We start from the raw sequence: 25,005 nt of genomic DNA on the forward strand, positions 1-25,005 counted from the left end.
CCAACACATGGTCGCATGTCAAACTGTCCTGAGTACGCTTGGGCTGAAAACTGTCAAACTTTCCTAAAAAATGTCAAATGACGCCTGGCGACACAGCGTGTTGCCTAGGCCAGAAGGTTTTTAGTGCCCCTCTTACTATGAAACTTTGTCATCTTCTCAAAAGGATGGTGGTTTCTCTGTTGGTCCAGCCACTTTGACTTCCTTGCACCCTGTGCAGGTTCCTGGGCCCGTTTTTCCTCCGTTTTCCTTTGCCTTTCGGGTTTGAGTCAGTCTTAGAGGCAAACCCCTCCGTCAAATGTTCTCCGTTGCGGAAGTCATTTTGCAGTAGGTTTCGTCACTTCTACTTTTTTGCTTTGAGCAATTGCAGAGGCTAGAAGGAATATCTTGTCCACCTGATGTTCAAGTTGCTTCTGATGAAGAGGACCTCAATCTTAGTATGAATATTTGGGTCTCGAATCTGTCTGGGCAGTTGAACAGGAACATCTTATCATGCGTCCCGGTATTGCATGATGGGCAGATTTTCTGAGTTACGTCATGAATCCGCGTTGCCTTATGTATATTCGCGGACCATACTAGCGCCGCATAGCACACCATAGACCAGAGACGCAGTTCTTTGCAAAGACAGTATAGTGAGGGCGCCCACTGAGTTGTTTTTCCATTTGCTTCTCTCTCTCACTTACAGTGTAAGTGAATGAAAGCAAACAATAAACATCATGTGGTTGTTGTTTTCTTCACTCATACATACACACATACTAAAACATTGATGAAAATTCTTGGGCGACGTATTGCGTTATATGCGGTCAACAAGACTTCCTTATCTGCACCTCAAGTGCTAACCGCTAGGGATTTGAAGACCTTGTTCCTACATCTCAGCTTGTCGCAAATAGCTGGGGTAGTTGCTGGTCGGAATTCTGCTGCCAATCATCTGCATACGTTACTCGGAACTTGGATGTTCCTGAATTCCACGTACGACTGGTGTCCACTCATAAAATTGATAATCCTACGTTTCAAACTTGGCCAGAGGGAGTCTATTCGATGTCCTTAAACATCGAAGGCTTTTGATACGTCAACCGCCACCATCACTGTTCTATCACACCGATTTCTCTGGTTGAGTCTTCGACTAATATGTGTGATGATGTCTTGCAGCGCTGTTGTCGTGCTGTGCTGCTTACGGAACCCATGCGACACAAGCCAAATCGGTCTGTATGGTTCACCTTTGGTGGATCCAGTAGCGGGACCACCCTGTAAATTTTCCACACTTCGGGAACGATGTGGCTGTCTGGCGACAGGTTAAGATAGTGAGATACTCGACTCCCAGCACATCCAGCTGTTTCAGCATTACCATGGAGATTCCATCAGGGCCAAACGCTTTGGATGATTTATGGCTCCTGATGACATTCGTAACATCATCCATTGTAAATTGTGGTGGTTCATCCTCTGCAGTAAGGGATCTAATGCGAGGTAGTACTCTTATCTTCGCCATGTCACACACCTCTTCAGAGCAGTCAACGTAACGTCGCCAAACATGACTGAGGTTCTATCTTCCTTCTTTCCAGGGTTCGAGAGTGACTTAACCATTGCCTACAATTCATTTATTCCGGCTGTAATGGTGCAACTCTTCAGATGATTTAACCCCTAGTTCCGCTTATAGTCACCGACCCACCTGTTAACTTCCAATGTCAGCTCGCTAGTTCCGTCGCTTCTGGTGGGAAGTGTGGTCTCACGTCGGGTATTCGAGCAGCAGGGTATGCGAGCGACTGCAGCAGTGATGATGTCTCGGAACGTCCTTTCTGGTACCCGAACATCAGAAGGGTTGGGTATATCTCTGAAGCGGTGATTAGTGAACTCTCTGAAACTAATCCAATTGGGATTCCCATGATTGATGAAAGTGCGACTTCAGAGGTGAAAAATTGGGCAGACCTCTGAAGCGGTGATCTGTGAACTCTCTGAAAGCTTTCCCATGATTGACGAAAGTGCGGCGTTCAGAGGTGATGCAATCGGGTGGGTTGTTGATGGTGATAATTATGGGGGATTGTCTGATCCAAGAGAAATGACGAGACAATTATGGAGAGATTGTCTGATCCAAGAGAAATGACGGGTTGTCAGGAGACGACATTTGTCAGACCAGGTGACTCGATTGTTATGTGTGCGAATTGTGACACTTTCCGCTAATTCTGGTAGGGGCGTCCTCATTGACCATGCAAAACGTAGAGCTTTCTTAGAGCGGTTTCCAGGATCGAATTCCATCAATTATGGTGAGCATTAAAGTCTTGCAAGACCAGACGGTTATGACCTTCCAAAACGTGCTGATGTTGGGCGTATAGCCTGGAGTACAGCTATTTATCGGTGGGAGTACAGCTATTTATACGTTAAGCAACTCTACCTGGGCAGTTTCACACATGACTTCTAACCCCATATATTCCAAAACACAGCTATACTCAACATGGGTAAGAAAAATTGAGAAAAAGCCGTGGCAACCGAAAATAAACTGCGACCTCTCTACAGTCTACAGATTTGTCTTGAAGTCAAGTAATAAACCTGCCTTTGAATAAAGCATCCTAAAATTATGCAATGCACCTTTTATCAAACCAAATACTTTTCTGTAGTTCGCAAATCATCCTTGTTGATTTTTTCAATAATTTATTTAAATAATTTTAATCATTTTAAGTCAATTTCCCAATATGGGACAACCAAAAATGCTGCCATCAATAAATCCCCTCCTGGCATTCTTTTTATATTCCTCCTATGCTATGTTTTCGTCTTCGTCACAGCCATGGACATCCGCTGCGACCTCTATAGTAATTTTAAACTTAGTCTAGTGTTAAACCCTCCTTTTTATGAATCATCCTAAAAGTAGGCAATGAAATCATCATTCCCCATAGTTATCAATACTATTTGAACAGTTTTGATTTTTTCAATAATTTATTTTAAATTTATTTAGAGATTTAAATTAATTTCCCAATATGGGAACACCAAATATGCTGCTATCAATAAATCCCCTCGTTGCATTCTTTTTATATTCCTCCCATGCACTGTCTTCTTCTTCGCCATCAGTAGTTAATAATTCATTCTTAAAATTCCCCTGAAATGTATAATCTCCTAAATCTTGTTCTTCCACCGAATTTGCATTGACATCATTGGCAATTTCCACTGGATCATCACTAAAATATGTCCAATTTTCATCATATGGATCGTGGACATTACCGGCAGCATCATATTGATTGAAATTATTGAAATTATAATCCAATTTTTCCCCATTGATCGATGTGACGCATTAGAGGATCTCCTCTCTGTTGGGGTTGCATAATTGTTATGGATGGTACTGAGGGTTGCATTGGCATCATCATCGTTGTCATTGTTTTATTGGGGTTCTTATAACCCAATGTTGGTAGATCTGTCCATTTTCCTTGGGCAAATGGTGATTTCTCATTGGTTACTACGAAAAACATGCCCTTTGTAGTTTTCTTAGCATTTTCCCCGGCTTCCAGTAGGTAGTTGGTTTGTGGACACATACCCAACATGTAAGCCAAGTAGGAGCTACATGACCAACCCCAAAATCCTTTGGTTGTACGTATTGATTCGAGGTAATAATCAATGGCTCGATGGTGACTGCAGGAAAAGGGATCTGCGATAGGAAAGAAGAAAAAATAGTCATGAATCCAGGCACAGTAAAAAACGCATTACAAATGTCCTGACTAAGTCATTATTTTAACAAGGCCGTGTCGAGTAATTGTAATTAGCTCTTAAAAGATCATTAAAATTCCACACAATTTGTCCTTATTAGGTCCTCGTAAAAATCTTCAAAAAAAAGCTAATTATCCTCTTTAGGTCCTCCCAAAAATCTGTAAAAAAACCATGCTATTGTCATTTTAGGTCCTCCTAAAAATCTTAAAAAATCCGCGATTATTGTCCTTTTTGGAATCAACCTAAAATATTTAAAAAAATCAACTCTTATAGTCCTTTTTAGGTCCTCCTAAAAATTTTTAAAAGATCCACGATAATCGTCATGTTTAGGTCCTTTTAAAAATCTTAAAAAGATCCACGCTTATTGTCCTTTTTAGGTCCTCCTAAAAATCTTTAAAAATCCAAGTTTATAGTCCTTTTAGGTCCTCTTAAAAAACTTTTAAAAAATCCACGTTTATTGTCGTTTTTAGGTCCTCCTAAAAAATCTGTAAAAATCCAGACTTATAGTCCTTTTTAGGACCTCCTAAAAATCTTTAAAAGAAATCCACGCTTCTAGTCCCTTTTTCGGTCCTCCTAAAAATCTTTAAAAAAAATTGTCCTTTAGCCCTCCTAAAAAAAATCTTTAAAAATTACAAGCCTTCAGTCATTTTTAGTCCTCCTAAAAATCTTTAAAAATTCCACGCCTTTAGTCCTTTTTAGGTCCTCCTAAAAATCTTTAAAAAATCCACGATCATTGTCCTTTTTAGGTCCTCCAAAAAATTTAAAAAATACACGCTTATAGTCCTTTTTATGTCCTCCTAAAAATCTTTATAAAATAGACACTAATAGTCCTTTTTATGTTCCTCCTTCTAAAAATCTTTAAAAGATCTACAATTATTGTCCTTTTTAGGTCCTCCTAAAAATCTTAAAAAAATCCATGCTTATAGTCCTTTTTAGGTCCTCCTAAAAATCTTTAAAACATCCATGCTCATTGTCCTTTATAGATCCTCCAAAAAATTTAAAAATTCACGCTTATAGTCCTTTTTAGGTCCTCCTAAAATCATTAAAAAAATCCACACTTATAGTCCTTTTTAGGTCCTCCTAAAAATCTTTAAAAAATCCAAGCTTTAAAAAATCTTAAAAAATCCAAGCTTGTATTCCTTTTTAGGTCCTTCTTAAAATCTTTAAAAATTCCACGCTTATAGTCCTTTTTAGGTCCTTCTAAAAATCTTCAAAAAATCCACGCTTATAGTCCTTTTAGGTCCTTCTAAAAATCTTCAAAAAATCGAAGCTCATAGTCCTTTTTACTGCCTTCTAAAAATCTTTGAAAAATCCACGCTTATAGACCTTTCTAGGTCCTCCTAAAAATCTTTAAAAAATCCACGCTTATAGTCCTTTTTAGGTCCTCCTAAAAATCTTTAAAAAAATCCAAGCTTATAGTCCGTTAAGGTCCTTCAAAAAATCTTAAAAAAATCCATGCTTATAGTCCTTTTTAGGTCCTTCTAAAAATCTTTAAAAATTCCACGCTTATAGACCTTTTTGAGGTCCTTCTAAAAATCTTTGAAAAATCCACGCTTATAGACCTTTCTAGGTCCTCCTAAAAATCTTTAAAAAATCCACGCTTATAGTCCTTTTTAGGTCCTCCTAAAAATCTTTAAAAAAATCCACGCTTATAGTCCGTTTAGGTCCTTCAAAAAATCTTAAAAAAATCCAAGCTTATAGTCCTTTTTAGGTCCTCCTAAAAATCTTTAAAAAAAATTGTCCTTTAGGCCCTCCTAAAAAAAATCTTTAAAAATTACAAGCCTTCAGTCATTTTTAGGTCCTCCTAAAAATCTTTAAAAATTCCACGCCTTTAGTCCTTTTTAGGTCCTCCTAAAAATCTTTAAAAAATCCACGATCATTGTCCTTTTTAGGTCCTCCAAAAAATTTAAAAAAATACACGCTTATAGTCCTTTTTATGTCCTCCTAAAAATCTTTATAAAATAGACACTAATAGTCCTTTTTATGTCCTCCTTCTAAAAATCTTTAAAAGATCTACAATTATTGTCCTTTTTAGGTCCTCCTAAAAATCTTAAAAAAATCCATGCTTATAGTCCTTTTTAGGTCCTCCTAAAAATCTTTAAAACATCCATGCTCATTGTCCTTTATAGATCCTCCAAAAAATTTAAAAAATTCACGCTTATAGTCCTTTTTAGGTCCTCCTAAAATCATTAAAAAAATCCACACTTATAGTCCTTTTTAGGTCCTCCTAAAAATCTTTAAAAAATCCAAGCTTTAAAAAATCTTAAAAAATCCAAGCTTGTATTCCTTTTTAGGTCCTTCTTAAAATCTTTAAAAATTCCACGCTTATAGTCCTTTTTAGGTCCTTCTAAAAATCTTCAAAAAATCCACGCTTATAGTCCTTTTAGGTCCTTCTAAAAATCTTCAAAAAATCGAAGCTCATAGTCCTTTTTACTGCCTTCTAAAAATCTTTGAAAAATCCACGCTTATAGACCTTTCTAGGTCCTCCTAAAAATCTTTAAAAAATCCACGCTTATAGTCCTTTTTAGGTCCTCCTAAAAATCTTTAAAAAAATCCAAGCTTATAGTCCGTTAAGGTCCTTCAAAAAATCTTAAAAAAATCCATGCTTATAGTCCTTTTTAGGTCCTTCTAAAAATCTTTAAAAATTCCACGCTTATAGACCTTTTTGAGGTCCTTCTAAAAATCTTTGAAAAATCCACGCTTATAGACCTTTCTAGGTCCTCCTAAAAATCTTTAAAAAATCCACGCTTATAGTCCTTTTTAGGTCCTCCTAAAAATCTTTAAAAAAATCCACGCTTATAGTCCGTTTAGGTCCTTCAAAAAATCTTAAAAAAATCCAAGCTTATAGTCCTTTTTAGGTCCTTCTAAAAATCTTTAAAAATTCCACGCTTATAGACCTTTTTGAGGTCCTCCTAAAAATCTTAAAAAAATCCACGCTTATAGTCCTTTTTAGGTCCTCCTAAAAATCTTAAAAAATCCACGCTTATAGACCTTTTTGAGGTCCTCCTAAAAATCTTAAAAAAATCCACGCTTATAGTCCTTTTTAGGTCCTCCTAAAAATCTTAAAAAATCCACGCTTATAGTCCTTTTTAGGTCTTTCTAAAAATCTTTAAAAAATCCACGCTTAAAGCCCTTTTTAGGTCCCCCTAAAAATCTTTAAAAATCCACGCTGATTGATTGTCCACTTTGTAATGAGTTATTTTTTTGCTGGGAAGAGTCTCATTTCCGACATTAGCCTCAGACTGCATTGAGGTCCAATGTTTTCCTTAAAATCTCTTAAAAAGAATACCTACTCAATGGGTTATCTACGGCACAACCAGGCTGAACTATGCCTCCATTAATGTAAAAGTCGGCATGGCCGCAACGCTCCAATTTCCCCTGGACCATGGCATTTGTGTGTATCACATCCACATATTCAGCATCAGAGGGATCTAATTTACTATCTTTAGATGAACTTACAAACAAAGGCATTGCAGGATCCAAAGCTTAAAGAAAAAATCAATTTTAAACTGCCTTTTTCAATTATCTTTTATACTGACTCACCTGTTATCCTTGGCAACAGGAACGAATCCAAATTATTGGCAATATAATTTGTCAAATGACCACCTAAAGAAAATCCAATTACATGAATATCTTTGCTACCCATATCCATAATACGTTTAACCAACTGGGCCACACATGTTCCGGAATGGCGTATATTATGTACGGCACTAACATAACAGGGTCCTATCGCCAATTTACTCCAATCCACAAAGAAAATGTTATATTCTCCCTTGGCAAGATATTCTGAAATTTTTCATTTCAAATTATAATGCAGTGAAAGATAATTTTTTATTTGGACCTACCATTCTTCATCATATACAGTGGATGCAGAAACATATCGGCATTATAGCCATGTATTAGTATCTTACTTGGATAACGGCTATCATAAAAGGATTGTGAAATATTCGAACTTTCCAAAGTCGCATCAACGTGTATATATTGACGATCGGCCGGATTACGTCTTGTATACAAATAAAATGTTATATCCTTATCGGGACATGTACGATCTATGGCCCAGACGCATGGTCCTACTTTTATATCACGATTTTTCGGCATCATTGGTGCCACAGGTGGCTCTGTGGTGCTGGGAACCTCGGTGGCCTGTTGTAGGGCTGCATTTGGCATTGGTTTGATGGTAGTTGTTGGTTTTGAAGAGGAACTAAAAATTGATTTGACACGGGCTGCGTGGATGAGTGATGGCGTGGCTGTAAGACAATTTAAAGAAATTAGTTCAATGGCTTTAAGGAACAAAAGGTATTATGACACTTAGATTTTCTTATGTTTGTTTCTTCCGATTCTTCCTTTCTTCCTTTTCCTTAAAAAAATCCTCAGTCACAGAAAACATAGAGAAACGTTTTCTCCTGCTCGCAGACAAAGAAAGATAAACTTTCCTGTAGGAAAGTTGGCCCAACTACCAGGTAAACCCTGGTTCAACATTATAAAAAAATCCACGCCTAAGGACCTATAGGTGGACGACCAAAAATATAAAAAATCCACGCCTAAAAATATAAAAATTCTACGCCCGAGGACCTATAGACAGACAGACGACCAAATATATGAAAAATCCATTCCTAAGGGCCTATAGATGGTCGACCAAAAATATAAAAAAAAATCCACGTCAAAGATGGATGACCAAAGATTTACAAAAATTATATCTAAGGGCTTTGGGATGGACGACCAAAAATATCAAAAAAGTTTACGCCTAAGGGCCTATAGATGGACTACCAAAAATATAAAAAATCCACGCCTACGGGCCTATAGATGGACTACCAAAAATATGACAAAAATCCACGCCTAAGGGCCTACAGATGGACTACCAAAAATATGACAAAAATCCACGCCTAAGGGCATACAGATGGACTACCAAAAATATGACAAAAATCCACGCCTAAGGGCCTACAGATAGACTACCAAAAATATGACAAAAATCCACGCCTAAGGGCCTACAGATGGACTACCAAAAATATGACAAAAATCCACGCCTAAGGGCTTATAGATGTACTACCAAAAATATAAAAAATCCACGCCTAGGACTTATAGACAGTCGACCAAAAATATGAAAAAATCGACGGCGATGGGCCTATAGATGGACGGCTAAAAATATAAAAAAATCCACGCCTAAGGGCCTATGTACGACCAAAAATATAAAAAATCCACGCCGAAGGGCCGGTAGATGGACGACCAAAAACATACAAAATCCACGCCTAAGGGCCTATAGATGGACTACAAAAATATAAAAAATCCATGCCTAATGGCCTATAGATGGACCACCAAAAATATAACAAAATCCACGCCTAAGGACCTATAGATGGACTACCAAAAATAGAAAAAATCCACGCCTAAGGGCCTATAGTTGGACGACCAAAAATATAAAAAAATCCACGCCTAACGGCCTATAGATGGACGACCAAAAATATAAAAAATCCATGCCTAATGGCCTATAGGTAGACGACCAAAAATATATTAAAAATCCACGCCTAACGGCCTATAGATGGACGACCAAAAATATAAAAAATCCATGCCTAATGGCCTATAGATGGAGCACCAAAAGTATAACAAAATCCACGCCTAAGGACCTATAGATGGACGACCAAAAATAGAAAACAATCCACGCCTAAGGGCCTATAGTTGGACGACCAAAAATATAAAAAATCCATGCCTAATGGCCTATAGGTAGACGACCAAAAATATATTAAAAATCCACGCCTAACGGCCTATAGATGGACGACCAAAAATATAAAAAAATCCATGCCTAAGGGCATATGGACGACCAAGAGTATAAAAAAATCCACGCCTAAGGGCCTATAATTGGACGACCAAAAATATAAAAAAAAATCCACGCATAAGGGCCTATGGACGACCAAGAGTATAAAAAAAATCCACGCCTAAGGGCCTATGGACGACCAAGAGTATAAAAAATCCACGCCTAACGGCCTATATATGGACGACCAAAAATATAAAAAATCCATGCCTAAGGGCCTATGGACGACCAAGAGTATAAAAAATCCACGCCTAACGGCCTATAGATAGACGACCAAAAATATAAAAAATCCACGCCTAATGGCCTATAGATAGACGACCAAAAATATATTAAAAATCCACGACTAACGGCCTATAGATGGACGACCAAAAATATAAAAAAATCTATGCCTAATGGCCTATAGTTAGACCACCAAAAATATAAAAAATCCACGCCTAAGGGCTTATAGATGGACGACCAAAAATATAAAAAAAATCCATGCCTAAGGGCCTATAGACGGACGACCATAAATATAAAAAAAATCCACGCCGAAGGGCCTATAGATGGACAACCAAAAATATAAAAAATCCATGCCTAAGGGCCTTTAGATGGACGACAAAAAATATAAAAAAACCACGCCTAAGGGCCTATATATGGATGGCTACAGTGGACCCCGCAAACCGTTTTTTGCTGACAGAAATATACCCTCAGCCTGTGTATATTGAAAAACAAATTTTTCCCAAAAAAACGTTTGTATTTAGGGGGTTTCAAAAATTTTGGATGTATGAACCGACAAAAATATTGATTAGGATTAAAGATTAACAGTTTTACGGAGGATATACTTAAAGGAATGGATCGACATTGACCATTATGGAAGTGGATGTCCAGGCACTACATATGGTGCCATAGGAGGTTTCTACGCCCTTTGGGCTGTTTATTCAAGAAGTACGGACTTGCCCCTGAAAAAAATGTTACCATCGTAATTGAGGCAGCGAATGCAAGTTGCTTCAACAAAAATCAAAGTGATTCGATTGCAGGTCTTAAAGTGAACTTTTTCGAAATTTTGTGTGGGAGGTACCGGATAGAGTGGACAAATATAGTCCATATTTGAACCTGATCTATATCTGGTAGATATATTAAGATGTGTAAAGTATGGACCAATTCGGCTACTCCCTTCAAGAGTTACCGTACGAACAATTTTTCCGAACATTTTTGAACTTTTGTGTGGGAGGTACCTGAAGGAGTGGACCGATATAGCTTATCTTCGAACTTAAACTATGTTTGGACAAAATATTACGAAGGTCAAATTTTGGATCAGCAGATCCATTCGAGAGTTATCTTGCGCTCCAACCACCTCACACGGTGTCATAGGGTTTGTTTTTGCAACTTTGGGGCTATTTTCTCAGGAAGTCTGGACTTGCCCCTGATGAAACTTGTACCGTCGTATAGGGGACAGTAAATACAAGTTGCTAAAACAAAAACCAAAGCGATTCGAGAGCAGGTCCTAAACTGAACTTATCCCAAACTTTGTGTGGGAGGTACCCGAAGGAGTGGACCGATTGAGTCCATATTGGAAACTCATCTAAGTCTGGTAGACATTTCACATTTCATTTGCAAAGTATGGACCAAATCGGTTACTCCCTTCAAGAGTTATCGTACGTACAAATTTTCCGAACATTTTCGAACTTTTATGGGCGAGGTACCGGAAGGAGTGGACCGATATAACCCATCTTCGAACTTAAACTAAGTTTGGACAAAATATTACGAAAGTAAAATTTTGGAACGAATCGATTGATCCGTTCGAGAGTTATCGTGCGCTCCAGCCAGCCAGACAGACAGACGGACGGACATTGCTCAATCGACTCCAAATTGTCTGAAACACATTTCGTCCAAACATACTTGGGGTCTGAAACCATTATTTCGATGAGGCACATTTTGCCCGTATGAAAGTGTATATACCCTCGTTAGCTGAGGGTATAAAAAGGTTTTTTCGCGCTCAATCGATGGTCATAACCCATTACACGACTTTTTCTTAAGTGGTCACAACCCCTTAACCCACCATATACTATAGGATTGTGCTTCGCCGCGTTACAAAGATTTAAATGCATCGATGCACTCTTGCAGTGATAATCCACGTCGAAAGTTGTGTAAAATTATCGCACGAAAGTAAATGCTCATGAGTTAATTCCATTTTTTTGAAAATTGATTTTTTTCAAATCACTGTAAACAACTCAACACGTGGTCGTACGTCAAAAGGTACTGAGAACGTTTATGCTAAAAAATGTCAAACTTTAAAAAAATGGTTTGGTCCGACAAAATTTTTTTAGCTACTTTAACAAATTATTACGATTTTTCTCTAAAATAATTTTTGTTTTTGAAATTTCAAATGAAAACTGATATTGTTCTGAAGGTTCTGTACTGAAAATGTACTTTTCAACAAGTTGTCTAAGAAATATTTAATTATTTTGTGTGAATACTCTTTTTAGAGAAACTTCCAGTAAAACTGAATTCCTTCTTTATGTCATGCCAGTGTTCTGAAATTCTGTAATGAATATAAAGGTCTTGAGGCTTTAAACTCATTTTGTATTGAAAACGATTACAAATTCAGTATTGTGCGGATTAGAAGTACATAGAATGAAATGTCTATTGGACAATATGTACGACATACCAAGGGTTTTTCGTGGAGTATATCTCGAAAACCATTTAGAAAATTGTTTTACTGCCTTAATCAAAATGTTGTATTCCTAGTTTATATCAATTTGTTGCTAAACAGTGGAATAAAATAATGGAGAAAAATGTATTGTTGTGCATTATAAAGTGATAATATCTGCTATAAATAGCATGCCAATCTGAATTTTTTCCTATCAGTAACAAATTTGTAGCTGAAAACAACCGTAAACGAAATTAATGCTTAAACTTTGGTTATATGGTTTTGTATTAAAATATGATGTTATTTGTATTGTATATCACGGTGCTCTTGAACCAACTTTAAATGAAAGAAGCTTAGATTAGAAAATAAAAAAATCGAAATTTTAGCGTTTTTTAGGTTTGGACGGTTTTGCTGGGAAACCAAAAGCCATATCAAAATGTAACTAAAGAAAATGTTATAGCAGTGAAAATTCTCTACAATATTGTTTTTATATGATATTTTCGTGGTTTTTACCATTTTTGAAATATAGAAGTTCAAATTGGGACAATTCTCTGAGTGTATCTTCTCCTTATAAAACAATGTCATGACTACAATTTTCTAACTTAAACTTATATATCTCAAAAATGGTACAACCGAGTAAAAAAATACGAATCCCAATTTTGTAGAGAATTTTCACAGCTATACGACTTTCTGTAGTCCCATTTCGAAAAGACTTACTGTTTTGAAGCAAATCGTGAAAACCTAACAAAAAAACCAAAAATGTGACCTGAACTTCTTTATCTCAAAAATGGTAAAACTTAGGAAAAAATCAAACAAATTTTCAAAGTTACAACATTTTTTTAGCCCCATTTCGATAGGACTAGCGGTTTCCAAGCAAAATCGCGAAAACCTAAAATATACCTAAAAGTGTGAACTTATTTAAAATTCCCTCCAGCGATTTTTTCTTGTTTTTGGATTTTTCTCATCTATGAACATTGCTGTTTCAGAATTCTCAAAAACTTCCCAGTTGTAAACTCCTTTCAAGAGCACCGTGATATTGAACCATCACGATAAAAATTTACCTAATCGAAATAATGTTCTTAGAATAATCATATGTTTTGACGAAACCCGCGTCATACAATTTGGAGTCGATTTATTCCAGTTCCAGACTCGTGCTCATTATAACTCTCGAACAGATCAGCAGATTTGGTCCAAATGTTGGATCGCGCAATATTTTGTCCAAACTTCCTTAGGGCACCAGACTTCAAAATGTTTCTCTAAAATATTAAGCAAAGTCCAATTCGATTTTTGCGAGACCTATAGTAGGTTCGAATATGGATTATATCGATTCACTCCTTCAGATACCTCCAACACAAAATTTCAATTATCCGATTTGACCGAATTACGTACATATATCAAGTACCAAGAGGGTCTATTTGGGACAACATCTTCGGATACATCCCTCACAAAGGATCAACATTAGTGTAGTTTAAGGGCTGTTCGATGAGCCATTGCACTTTTTGACCAATGGTACTTCTTGTGGTCTTGTTTACAGCGATATTGTATTTTTGTGCGTAAGTCTATGGTATGTCAGGATTGGCCAAAAAGCTCTAAATCTTACGTCGACCAACTAAATTGAATTCCAAAATTAGGTCCACTTCCAAAATGGACTATACCAGTCGATACTTTCAGGTATCGGTTGTACAAAACTTTTGCGCTTTCATAGAAGTCACATTTTTGAGCACAACATAAGCAGTGATTGGTAGCGCTAACAATCGTGAAGTTATACACCCCAAATGTTTCGAAATTATTGTTGGAAAGTTTATACGTCCAAAACAGGAGACGAAATTCTGAAACTTCTTGGTACACAATTTATAGAAAAAAATGGCTATGAAGCCCGTATTCGCTCTGTCTATATAAAAGTCACAACCCATACAGGCTGAGGGTATACCTCTGTAGGCAAACCCGACTGTTACTTTTTGCTTGTTTTACAGAAAACAAAAGTTATGAATTTTTATCAGTTTAACTCCGCTGTGCCGACAGAAGTGATTGGTCGTTAGAAAGTTTTAAAGGTCATCGAGTCCATAAACATCTAGTCGTACAATTAAGATAGAAATAAGCGGGAACAACAACAATTGATGTATCAGATGCAGTTTTTCGACTTAACTTATTTCTTCAGAATTTAGCTAAAATGTTGCCGAGCTATTTTTAGATATATTTCTTCGACCATGTTTTTGCGTAGTCTCAAACAATACTGCGAGTTGGATTCGGAGTTGGATTCAACGCCCGGCTCCTTTCACGGACTCTATCACTTCTGATAAAATAGTAAAGTTTTGGTGTTTTTATGACATTAAAGAATATTATTTTCTTACAATAATACAAGACTTTTTTAATGGCACTGAAGTTAGTGTGTGATATATGTACTTTAAAGAAGAAACGGCGTCGGATCGAACTGTTTATATCCTCCAAACACTGTATATATCTATTTGACATATTCGCGAATGCAATCTCTGTGTTCGAACGTGGATCTATTTTCACCACTCTTTTCATGGAAGTTCTCCCACCAAAAGGATTTCCAAAATCCATATTACTGACGATATTTTTAAATACTATGCTAATAGCCTCGAATTACAGAAAATCTTTCGAAAGCTATTCGCTTCGGGATTTAGAACCCAAAATGCCAAATAAGAGCTAATGTGGTTAAAAAATCTGGGATACACCAAAACGTACATCTATATGGGTAATATTCATTTGAAAGATTTTTTTGTTATTGCTTCAACTCTATTGGATAATTTGGTTAAAAACTTTTGTATGGAAACTATACCGAACGTGGTCTGATATGGTTCATTTTCAATTCTAAACATCCAATGACTAGTATATTATAATCAGTTCCAAATTTCAATCTTGTATCTAAAATATTGTCATCTCTCTCTGTTGAATGTATATACTTTGTGGCAATACTGAATATACATAAAATCAACTAAAAGCCCTTTAAAATAGCTTTACGATACACAACATTTTTAATTTTCATGATTTTTGGTCAAGTTGGGCCCCCCCGAAATGAAATCCTGCGTACGTCCCTGGAAAGAACTATATAATTTGCTACAGAAGTTTATATTACTCCTACGATGTTTGGTATTGAAAATGGGCTATATAGGTTCACGTTTAGATATAGGCCGCATAGAGCTGTAACCCCCGATTTTCGGTATTTTAAAGGCTTTAGTCTCATTATCACATCGAAATAGGTGAAATTTTGAATTTTATCTTCGTAGGGAACAGAAAACTCCCCCCTCCCCAGAAGATTGTTGCTATAGGTCCAAGTTTTGATATAGCCCCCATAGAACGACGGTACCCTCCCGATTTTGGGAAATGGTGGAAATTTTGTATTTAGCTTTTTGGTGGGTTCTTTGTTACATTTCGGAACGAGATTTGGATACAAACGTTTTATTCAGAACACCGTGGTGGAGGATCTCAGTATGTACATTTATAAACTAAAGTAAACTAATTATTCCATTAAAACTCGTGGTGAGGATATAAAAAGTTCGGCCCCGCCGATCTTAACGCATTTTTAATTTGTTGAAAATTAATTTGACCGGATTGGAAACCTCCAACAACTAACCTCTAATAATGTTGTGTTATCCTATGAAAGAAAGTTAAATGTTATTGATAGAACAATAGTTTCAATAAAATGTCTTCTATGATCAAAATTCCATAAAATATACATAAAACAATTTGTTGTAAACATGTATATATAATTAGTGTCACATAAACCTGTGGCTATCTTTCTTAAAAATCAATCAATGCATTAAAATATTCAATTTTATATCTAAATATGCCTACCAACATACGCTGCTCATTTCCTTATGAATTTAAATAAAATTATTACGAACACGTTTGTAACAAACAAAGTGTGTGTACTTGTGTGTTTTTTGTTGTTGTTGAGTAAGGTGTTGTTGGTGCTGCATTCGTCGTACATGACCTACGACGACAATAAGTTTTGAGCAAAATAATAAAAAAAACGAAAAAGAGAAAACTTTCTATTTCTAAATATTGTTGCGGGGGAGACAAACACAAAATTTACGATATTAAATATTTTGATTTTTTTTTTTTTTTGGTTATTTACAGTGTTTACCGCTTCATGTGGAGAGATGCATACATACATACGTATGTTTATTTTTATCAAATAAATTGTAATGATTTCTATGTTACGATAAATGGGTAAATCTGAAGAATGATAGATCAAAAACCTCGACCCCATTGCCCCCAAAGGTCAAATTAGGAGCGATGGTGGCTTGACTCAGCGTCCCGCGAGCTGTTCACCTCTCTTGACTTCAAAATCATCTACAAAGGGACATACGCAATACCCCTCAAAGTCAAAAGAGTTGAAGGAAAAGAAATGAATAAACCCCACATAAAATAAGGGAGAAATTCTGAAATTAATAAACTTTCAACTCATCTCAATGTCAACATCGACCCCAAAGGCCAAATTAGTAACTTAGCGCCCGGCGAACGATTCATCTTTCTTGACTTCAACATCCTCTTCAAAAGGAGGTTCTGCCACTACACAGACGCAACACCCCTCAACGTCAATGAAGTTGAAAACAAAAGTAATGAATTAACCCCAGATAAAATTAAGGATAAATCCGAAATTTAATAAGCTTTCACGCATCCCGATGACCTAAAAGGCCAAGCTGAGCTCAAAGCCCCAACAGCCAAATTGAACGATTCATCTTTCTTGACTTCAACATCCTCTTCAAAAGGAGGTTCTGCCACTGCACAGACACAACACCCCTCAATGTCGAGGGAGTTGAATGCAAAAGAGATGAATGAAACCCAGATAAAGTCAAGCAGAAATCCTGAAATTAATATGCGTTCATTCATCTCGATGGCCGAACAGACCAAATTGAGCCCAATGCCAACATCGGTCCCTATTGTCCCTCAATGACCAAATTAGGCGTGGTGGTAGCTTGCCTCAGCGCACCTCGAACGACTAACCTTTCCTGACTTCAACACCCTCTTCAAAGGGAGATTCTGCCACTGAACACACAGAACATCTCTCGAAGTCGAAGGCAGAGCTGTGCAGTCGAGATAAAAATGGCTCGACTCCGACTTCAGGTATGTTTTTTGCACGACTCCCACTCCGGATTGAACTCCGGCTCCAGCAAAATTTGCTAGTATCCGACCCCACAGGCCTGGTTGAAAGAGTTAAAGGCAGATGAGATAAATACACCCTAGGTAAACTTAAGGAGTAATCCTCAAATTAAAAAAGCTTTCTCCCATTTCGATGACAAAGAGAGGCCAAGCTGAGCTCAATGCCAACATCGACCCTATAACCTCCAAAGGCCAATTTAGAAGCTACGGTGGCTTGACGTTTCACTTCTTTTGACTTCAACACCCTCTTCAGAGGGATGTTTTGCCACTGCACAGACAAAACACCCCCACAAAAGAGTTGAATCAACCTCAGATAAAATCAAGGATACAGAAAGTGGGGAGGTCTGACACAGCACATGTCTCTGTACATGGACGTGTGGCTCCCTATAAAAACCAACCTTTCTTCCGCGAAGAACACGGTGAAGAGAGTTAGGCCAATGGAGGAACCACGTCCCAAGAAAAAGAGATCCAACCTGAGCCAGGAATTCAAACCTTCTGCCTCTTTTGCCGACTACCAAATGAATGAGGCAGTATCTAACTTCTGTACATGGACGTGTGGCTCCCTATAAAAACCAACCTTTCTTCCGCGAAGAACACGGTGAAGAGAGTTAGGGCAATGGAGAAACCACGTCCCAAGAAAAAGAGATCCAACCCGAGCCAGGAATTCAAACCTTCTGCCTCCTTTGCCGACTACCAAATGAATGAGGCAGTATCTAACATGAGTAACAATGTGTCTTCCGGATCTCCTGTTACAAGTAGTGGCGCTGGAAAGATAACAAGTAGACCAAAGCAAAGATGCTAAAGGCACAACTCCTCCGCACGATGAGAAGCTGTTTTCCAGTTGCCCAACATCAACATGAAAATTAACAGTACTACAACAGCATTACACGCCATATCCAAACTGATCAGTAGTGGACTGTATTAGAACAGGCCGTGCAACCGAACAGTCATGCTGGCTCTTGACCTATCGAAGGCTTTCGATACATCAACCATGCCAATCTGTTTGGGGATATAGAGAAGACTACACTCCAGCCGTGTTTGAAACATTGGATAATCAAAGTCGTTTGTGGAATTCAGAAACAAGTAGTCCAAAACCCGTAGAATGAAACAGGGAGTTCGCGAAGGTGGGGTGATATCCCCGCAACTGTTTAACCTGTACCTTTCTGAAATTCCACACCCTCCAGACGGCATAGAGATCGCAATGTATGCGGACGATTGTACGGTTTTGGCGTCTAGTCCTATCGTCGATTGCATATGTGATAAGTTAAATGTCCACATAGTTGTTTTTTTAAAGTTCTTCCATCTGAGGAAAATGAAAATATTCGTCGCTAAATTCACTGCTACACTGTTCACCACTTGGATGGCGGAAATGAGTCTCTCACTGAACATATTGGTCGATGGTGCCCTGATTCCGACCACTAACTACCCTAAAATATTGGGGGTAACGTTCGATAGCATGTTGGTGTTGTCCGCGCAAGCCACAGCTATTCGTGATAAGATAAGAAGTAGGAACTGCACTTGACTTGGGGTGCTGACAAAGAAACCTTGTTGACTTCTTACAAAGCAATAGGCCGGTCAGTGGTAAGCTATGCAGTGCCAGTGTAGTATGCGAATATTTGCGCTACACAGCGGAAGAATATTCAAACCTGCCAGAATGCCGCCCTGAGGACTGCAGCAGGGTGCCAGTAGACCCCCTTCATGGTTAGACGAAGATTTTACCGGTATTGTCGATGAGGTATTGCATAGGTGTTATCGCAATGAGCATCCCTGCCACGATTTAGTGAACAGACTTTGTCCACACAGGAACGTCAGGAGAGACCTTCATGGTCTAGAGCACAGCCGACCAAGAAGAGGGCACACAAAATTCTCAATATTTGCAACTTTTGACAGTGTGTTAGTAACGTTATATGCACGCATGCCGAAAAACTTCGTAACTTTAACAATATCAAAGCACGAAATTGGTCTAGAGAGAGAGGTCCAAAGGTACAGATAAGAACCTCTAGACTAACAAACCTATCAGGCAGGCTTGGATAGCATTCACACTGATACAGTCGCAGCAGAAGAACGCCAGCTGCCAAGGCAAATACAAGTGGTTTTAGCACAGTTAAGATCCGAACGATGCATCCGCCTCATTCTGTATTTGCCCAGAATTTATGTCTGGACACAGAAAAACTAGGAGCAGTCATCGATAGATCCAATCTTGGCGGCAAGATCAGCGACAATCGATGACTGATGATGGGGATCCTCCCAAGCATATGCAGTTCGGTAGTGCTGCCCCCTACAGAGCCATCTGATACGAAAACAAGGAATTTCAAGATTTCCTTGTTGTTATCAGAACCACATGGATTACATCTCAAAACAACCTCTAAACAGCCCTTGCGGGGAGTTACCTGAAGGTGTTTTCCCATATAGACGTTCTTGGAACTTGATGTACGTTTGCAAGAAATTTTACGACGTGCAAAGTTTCAGCCAAATGGGATAAATGTTTTGTAAGATTAGTTGGTGTCTATAGGGGTTTAGAGCTTTTGGGTATTTATCTTAGAAGGAATAGACTTATGCCCGAAAATAAATTGTACCGTCATAGTAGGGACAGTGATGCCAAATTTAAAACGACCCGAGACATGTCTATTACCTGAACTCCAAAGGAATAGACCGATGTAGTGTAAATTCGAACCTTATCTATGTATTCTGGAAATATTGCGATGTGCAAAGTTTAAACCACATTCGTTACTCCCTCCCAGAGGTATTTTTGGGAAAATTTTTAAGCTTTTGTGGGCGAGTTAGCCATTTCAGATTGAAATTTAGACAAACTATTTCAAGGAGCAAATTTTGGGTCAAATCGTTTGATCCATTCGAGACAGGCAGACGGACGGATAGTGCTAAATCGTCTCCAAATTGTCTGAAATCTTTCAGTATGTATTGCCAGAATTAATGCCTTTTTTGAACACTTATAGATGATCATAGTGCTACACAAGCAGAACTATACGTGTATTAGGGATACTTACCTAAAAGTAATGTTAATAATATCCAATGGTAGTTGTATTTATTCTCTACTACTTTTATTTTCAACATTGTTGTGGTTGTTTATGGTAACATTTAATAATGCAGGAAAAGAACTTAACACATAGAACACTTAAATGAATAGTATTTAACTTATAGTAGAACACTTTATCACATAATTTATTCCTTTAGCATATCTTTAGTTTCCTTTTTAAGTATTTATTTTTAAGTTTATCAGTATTTCCACATTTCTTTCCCAAAAATTACAATACAAATTTCAAAATATTTTCTTTTGCGCCGTTTTTCGAAGAAATGTTTTAAAATGTTAAGCTTCCGTTTCGTACCGCACGCACGCGTACAATTATTGTCAACACTTGACGGTCAACTGAATTAAGCGAATTGTTAGTTTTGACCATTTGACGGTTTGGTTTGACGACGGCAAAGAGCCTCCACACATCCGATAGCTTTTGTTTTTGGTCGTTGTTGTCGGTAGTGGCAACAAAAATTAATATGGGTAATGTTATGATTGTCATTTTCGTCACTTCTCCTATGGAATTATAAGAAGTGAGAGTTTCAACCGACCAACAATCCGTAAAGTAATTTGTCGTCAGCTTTTTTACATACGCGTGTATATAAAAAGCACTTAGAAGTTATGTTGTATATGACGGACGACAATATGTATGTGGGTTTTGTGTTGAAAATATTAAAATTTTTAGCACTGAACAGATAAGTGAATAATTGAATGAATATTCCCTAAAATCTTGTTTCATTAACGATCAGTATTCACTTTAGTTTTTTTTATTATGGAAAGTGTAAGTAATGATGAATTTGCAAAACATAACATACAATTTACAGTTTAAATACCATGTTTATGGCCTTAATTTTGCAACATATTTTAGAATTAAATTAAATGTTAAATTTAAAAAAAATTCAATTGTGTTAATAATTATTATGGAATTTGGATCGTATAGCAAAGACTTTCTTAGATGTTTCTCTCTGTGAAGGTTTTTAATAAAAATAATAGTAAACAAGTATACATAAAAGAGTTAGGAAGATTGGCAACCAGGGGCTTAATTCTGTTTCTATGAAAATGTGAAATGAAAACTTATAAAGGAAAAATATATCAAATGAAAAAAAATGTAAAGAAAATATTTTTCATTTGAAATTTTCGTAGAACAAGAATCCAACCCCAGGACGAATATTTCGCGGTGTTGTTACACACATTTTTTGCAAAACACACACACATTGTGGAATAATACGAGTATACGGACCTGTTCTGACATTCACCTCACCCGTCCAAGTGAAATGTACACACGCAAAGCGTTTCTGCAACACACATTACACCCAATTTTGGTGAGTTCGACACACTGTAATTTTGATGGCGAGAGCTGAGTGAATACTTATGCTGTCGATATGTCGGAAACAAATTTCCCTCCGCACAAACTATTTTTGTAGGAGGTGGTGCTATTATTATTTTCGCAGCTGTATATTCTTGGTTAGGGTAAAATTCTAAGTGGTTATATCGCCCGTCCGTCTGTTGAAATCAAGATACAGCTCGCAATTTTTAAAATAGAGCTTTGTGATTTGGTATAGAAGTTTCTATTACACCTAGGATGTTTGGTATTGCAAATGGACTATATCGGTCCACGTTTTGATCGAACGGTACAACCCGATTTTCGGTATTTGAAGGTTTTAGCTTCATTATCTCACCGAAATGGCTAAAATTTGATTCTTAGTCTTCGTTGGGGGTATACAACTTTCCCCCAGAATTTTGTCTGTATAGGTCTACGCCTTCATATAGCCGCCATAGAACGGTACCTCCCGAATTTTGGTATTTTGAAGGTTAGCCACATTGTTTTACCGAAATTGCTGAAATTTGTTATTTAGTCTTCTTTTACTTCAACTCAACTTGAACTCGTGGTGGAGGGTATATCAAGTTTGACCCGAACTTAACGACGTTCTTACTTGTTTTATTTCCGAAAGATATCTCCTGTAGATATAATAATTTCGATAACTGTATCCTCAAGTCTTACCACTCCAATTTAAGCATAACTAATTTATTTTCTTTTTCCCTCTTTTCAGGTATGTTAATATGAAAAGATTCTAAACGTAATATTATTTTAGAGAAGTAAGTAGAAATACATATAAATTTATTTATTTTTATTCTTATATAAGGCGTCGTTATGCAGATTGATCTTCTGCAGACTTGTTGATTCAGAATGGACTAGCTTCAACGTTTCACGTCTTATTATGACAAAACTTCGTTTAAATTCTCATTTGCTGCAGAAGCTATCAAGCGAATCAATTCTGACAGTCCCTGCTTTCCAAAAATGCATAGCACTAAGCATTTCATTGTAAAAAAATTTGAGAAAAACTGAAATTTTTGAAAAAAAAACATATATTCCAGGATGTTTTGACCTATTTCTCAGGATCACGAATGCTGGCAATCTCTCCTTCCCAAAAACGACACACAGCACAAAACATTTTATTGTAAAAAATTTAAGAAAAACAGAAATTATTGATTTTGTTTCAAGGATGTTCTCAGGATCTAGAAATGGTACGCGTTTGCAGAAGGTATCGTTGAATGCTGACAGCCCCTGCTTTCCTTCTAACGGTACCGTTCCGGAGAGGCGCTTCATTCTTACTTCCTGAGTAGGGAGTCCAAAAAACCGGTTTTTCCAAACAAAACGGTTTTCGGTTAACCGAAATTTTCAGTTTTTTTCAAAAACCGGTTTTCGGTTTTCAAAAATTTTCAAAACCGGTTAACCGGTTTAAACCGGTTTTGTAAAATAGGTACAAAATTGCCCATAATTGATAAATATTTGATTAAAAATGTGCGGCAAGGGGTAAATTAAGTATAACTAATTCGTTATTATGTAATTATCTGATAATATCCTTGTTATTTAACATTCAACCTTAAAGTGGAGACAGGAAACATAAGTCAGAAATAGTGCTCTAAGAATAGTAAAAGCCCTTACAAATATACGATTGTGTACCAAAGGAATTAAATTTACATTTTATTAAGTCTGGGTTCTCCTTCTTGCGTTGAGAACCTCAAATTATCGTGCCGGAATCAAAATGTACTTTGTTATCGCTAGCCTTTAAGCTGGGTACACATTGTCAGTTTTGAATGACAGCTTTGTTGTTGCTTGCTAGTGTGGCCGTTCATTTTTGTCATTCATCATGCAACCACAAAATATTTTGTGGTTGCTGGACGGTTGGACAGTTATCGATAATTGCAAAAAATCGTCATTCAAAAGTGTCAATGTGTACTGTACTTTACAACCTTAAATTCGACAAGTTCTTAGTTTACTGTAATAATTCATAAACGTATGAATAACGTCATTCAAGCAACCGTGTGATATTATGTATACGCAGTTTTTTCATAGATCGTTCAATTGAACTATATTGGAATTGTGCCATTTTACACAAAATATTTTCAAGTTTAAAGGTATCTGACATTTATAATTTAGCCGTACCTTTTGTTAGTTAAGTTTAGTTTACTTTCAAGAATTCAATTGTAATGAAATTTTAAAAATATTACTACTTTTTTAAAACCGGTTAACCGACACAAATAACCGGTTTTTTCGGTTAACCGAAAATTACGTTTTTGGTGAAAACCGGTTTCGGTTTTGTAACTCAAAACCGGTTAACCGGTTTCGGTTTTGGACACCCTATTCCTGAGCAACCGCTACTTTAAATCGTTTTTATCTTCACGCACATGGTATTTGGGGTATTGAAATAAAGTAAAAAATAATCAGTCAGCTTGTCGACAGCAAAATAACCTTAGCCTATGACTGTTAAAAAATGAATAAATGGCCCATGAACAGATCCCTTATTATAAATTAAAGTACAATATGATTTCATAGGTGAGAAAACTTTAAACTCCAAATTTTAGGCGTTAGTGGGTAGGACCACCCACGTACATAACTCCCAAAATGATTTTGGGCGTTATGTCCGCTGCGCTTTGCGGACATAACTCCCAAAATTCGTTGGGAGTTATGTCCGTGATGCAAAGCGGACATAAAACCCCAACAAATCGCGGACATAACTCCTACCGTTTTTTTTTAATTTCAAAATTATTTTTTTCTTAATTTTGAAATTTATAGTTATACAATTTTTTATAAATTTCAGAGTAGAAGTTAGAATTTAAGAGGAGTTCTACATTTGAGAAGGCCTAAGTGCCAACCAATGCCGAAGTATCCCCAAATCCTCCTGATTTCATAAAATTATTTAAAAGCGAAATTATGCTCGAAATTACGAAGTAGCTGTGCGGAGAAGTTTTACCATATTACGTCATTTCTTAAATTGTAAAAATATTTGTTAAGAAAATCGGACGAATTTTTTCAAAAATACTTAAGCCAGCGGCGCATTTCGATTTTCAGAAAGTATTTGTATATTTTTAGAAAAGCATTTTATCTTCTTATATTGTGAAAATTTTTTGTAAAAAATTGCGCGATTTTTTCAAATATATTTTCGCCCGCGGCGCTTTTCCTTTTTCAGAAAGTATTTGAATATCTTTACAGAAAATTTTTATCTTGTTAAATTGTGAAAATATTTTTGTAAAAAATCGCGCGATTTTTTACAAATGTTTTCGACTGCGGCTCATTCTGTTTTTCAGAAAGTGTTTGGAAATTTTAACGAAAACTTTTTAATTTCTCAAATAGTGAAAATATTTTGATAAAAAATATCGCGTTTTTTAAATATTTTCGCCTACGGCGCTTTTTGCTTTGACAGCTGCCGTTCTTCTGCTGCGATG

General features: G+C 36.9%; 1 pseudogene; it reads right to left on the reverse strand.

The window, feature by feature from the left end:
- Positions 1-2,950: 2,950 nt before the first annotated feature.
- On the reverse strand, positions 2,951-20,922 carry LOC141392440 (pancreatic lipase-related protein 2-like; annotated as a pseudogene).
- Positions 20,923-25,005: the final 4,083 nt, after the last annotated feature.

Source organism: Musca autumnalis, unplaced genomic scaffold (assembly GCF_047663935.1).
Source record: "Musca autumnalis isolate F117 unplaced genomic scaffold, ASM4766393v1 scaffold_2, whole genome shotgun sequence".
Lineage (NCBI taxonomy): Eukaryota > Metazoa > Arthropoda > Insecta > Diptera > Muscidae > Musca > Musca autumnalis.